Source organism: Mus caroli, chromosome 18, assembly GCF_900094665.2.
Source record: "Mus caroli chromosome 18, CAROLI_EIJ_v1.1, whole genome shotgun sequence".
NCBI lineage: Eukaryota > Metazoa > Chordata > Mammalia > Rodentia > Muridae > Mus > Mus caroli.
This window is the reverse complement of record NC_034587.1, coordinates 84,938,941-84,942,251: the sequence shown is the minus strand read 5'-3', so window position 1 is coordinate 84,942,251 and position 3,311 is coordinate 84,938,941.

Genomic DNA, 3,311 nt, shown 5'->3' with positions numbered 1-3,311 from the left:
AGAGAGAGAGAGAGAGATTTTTTTCAGTTACATGTTTTATCTATGATTTCTTTAGTAGATATTTTCTTCCATAAACTTGACAAAACAAGTTTCATAAATGAGTTGTATTTTCTTATATTAAAGTTTATATAAAGTTGTAAACTGATCTGAATAGAAAGGTTATTTTAAAGTTGTCTTGACTTTCTTCTGTATAATCTTTACAGTATGCTGTGTTTGACCATTCTAACTCTAAACCAACAACCTTGAATGACATCAGTTAAATAATTAAAAATTGTGATACATTGTGTGAGAAAAATTGTAAAACTATGTCCGATACCAGAAATAGTTTCCTGCTTGTGACTACCCTTTGAGGATAGCATTTTGGTTTATTTTAAATTGGTTAATTCCTAAGTAGTTTGGCACCTCTACTTACTTATCATTGGGTTAGAGAACGATGAGCCCAGGTTTTAAAAGTGATTTTGGAATGTAGACTGTTGATTGAGTTCAAAGTTCTGCAGTGGTGTTATTAAAACTATTAAGCGATAGTATTTAAAGATTTCTCCATTCAGAAAATATTTCCAGCTGCACATGCTTTTTAAAAAATTAGAGTAAACATCTTAGGTCAGACCTGCTGACTTTGTCATCCAAACATATCTATAGCTTTACATTTTTTTTTCTCTTTTTCTAGGGTCAAAATTGAGATATTGCAGGAAAAGGCTCAGTGCCAACATGTTAAAGAGTTGTGGCATCTTGACTTACAAGGAGCAAGGCACTTACTTTTGATGGAATGTTACAAAGAATTTCATTTTCTGATGTGTTTCATCTAATATGATGGATGAATTATATAGTAATAGTATAAGCATTCACTATTGGATTAAGAACTATTGGAGAATTGTAGGCTTGTGTGCAAAGTAATGCAAGACACTTAACTATTTTTTTGTAAAACTTTATTTTTAAACAACTGAAGCTATATCTAGTGTGAGTTGACAGTCCCCACATCTACATTAGATGGCAGGTGTTGTCACATAGTCACTGTATTAATGATGAACGTTGAGATGACTTCATGTTTCAAAAATATGCACATGTCCTGGCAATCATGGCTCATAGAAGTCTCAGGACTGTCCCCAACATGTTTCAAGTGAACATAGCTTGTTTCCCACTCTTTCCCATGGTGCCGTGTGGTTAGGATCTACCCATTAAATGTCAAGAGTATTCTTATCTTTATCTAAATCTTTCTAATAATCAATTTGTGCTATTCTGTAGGACAAATCTTTATTATGAAAACAACCCTTGATGAACTTCTATTTACATGCTTTATAGACCTGTCCAACTCAATTTGAAATGATTAGGTTCTGATAATTGATGAATAAAAATCGAAGCATTTATTGAGAAATCAGATTTGCAAATGGTAAAATATTGCCAATATTTTTGTGTTTTTGTAGCCAAGACATCCATCTGACAGAAGTGGGAAACAATGGGAAATACTGACTTTTGTATGACACTGTCTGATAAAAGTGAAGAGATTTAAGTCTCTGTCATCTAGTATCATAGCCTAGATTGAAGTTGGTTAACTTTCTGGCTTTTCTGAACTTAGATGATACAAGCATAACCTCTAAGCCATTCTCTGTGTGTGTGTGTGTGTGTGTGTGTGTGTGTGTGTGTGTGTGTGTATGTGATGTGTCTGTGAAATAATTTTTGTTACTTTTAATTTTTTGCATATATTACATCCTGACCACAGTTTTCAGTACCTTTCCTCTTCCCAGTGCTCTTTCCCAACTTCCCCTGTCATCTAGATCCACTTCTCCATTTCCCTTCAAAACAAAACAAAACAAAAAAAGAGCAGTCCTCACAGGGATATTAACAGAACCTGGCATAACAAATTCCATTAAGACTAGGAACAAACCCTCATATCAAGGCTGGATTAGAAGGAAAAGGGTCCCAAGTGTAGGCAAGAGATTCAGTGGCACCTCCAACCCTTGCTGTTTGGGGTCCAACAAAAACACCAACTATACAACCATAAAGCTTATGCAGAGGCACTAGCTCAGAACACATTTAGAATTCCTACATTAAGGCAAGACAAAAGCAAGCAGGAAAACTGTGAGAGTGAATTTTTTTTTTTTTTCTGTATACTCCACCACCAGAAATGCTGGAGGCTGAGGGTTAATTTGGGGCTTCCTATGACACTTAACACATTTTTATAAATAAGAGAGCTATGGAGAGTACTTGAAAAAAAAAATGCCTTGCTTTCTCCAAGGAAGACTGTTCTCTTTTTACATGGTGCAATACTGTGAAAAATTAGAAGGTCACGTATCACAGTAAATAACCACAAAACTGAAAAATAATTTTAAGGAAACCAGCCACACAGAGCGACAGTTTTCTGTTGAATAAAATAATGTGCCAAATAGGCTAACTCGTTAGCATTAAGGAAATGAAACACAAAGTATTCATTGTAGTTTCTGAGCCAGTATTACTGAACACAAAAGTTATTGAAATCTTACAGGTTTATGCAGTTTTTTTCCTAGTGCTAAGCATCTCTAACTGCTTTCAGGAATGTCAACTTGACTGTACATTTCATGTCATATATGAAAGAAACTTTATGAATGAATCAAAATAACATTTTGATATCTATCTGAATGTCTTTCATTGAATATGAAGTGTTAATTAGAAACTGAAATAACACTACCAGCAATAGACAGTTTTGTTGAATAATGAACAATAGCCAGTTCCACAAATAACTAAAATTCTAAAGTTATTGGTATATTAGTAATAAAAATTTGCTTTCTTTTAATACTTTTTTAGTCCTGTAAAGAAAAAATTTTATAACCTTTTTATTGATCAGTCGTGATATAACAAGGCAAATATGAATTTGTTTTTGAAAAGTGATGCAAGTTCTCCAACCAGAAAGGGTGAGATGGAGTCTTAGAATCTCCTAACAGTATATTGTCATGTTGGGGTAAGGAAGTCTCATAGTTGATATGCCATGAAATTAATACCTGCAACCTAGATTGCTGTAGTTTACACTTTGTATGTTTCAAATCAGGTATATACTGTTTGTACTGAGAACACCACAGAATGAATTATCCAAAGTCCACCGATTTAATATGTGTTTTGGTTTGTAAGTGAATTATAGTAATTTCTTGCACATTTTTTGGAAATCAATTGTATAAAAATTTATGTATCTGCATCTAGATACAGTATGTAAATAAAAGTTTTGTTCATAACATCTGCCTTGTCATCAGTAACATCCAGGTGCAGGGTCTTGCCCTCTTAATATGTGGTTAGTTGGAGAGTTTCTGTGTGTTCCATGAAGTGGGCAGATACTGGAAAGTGGG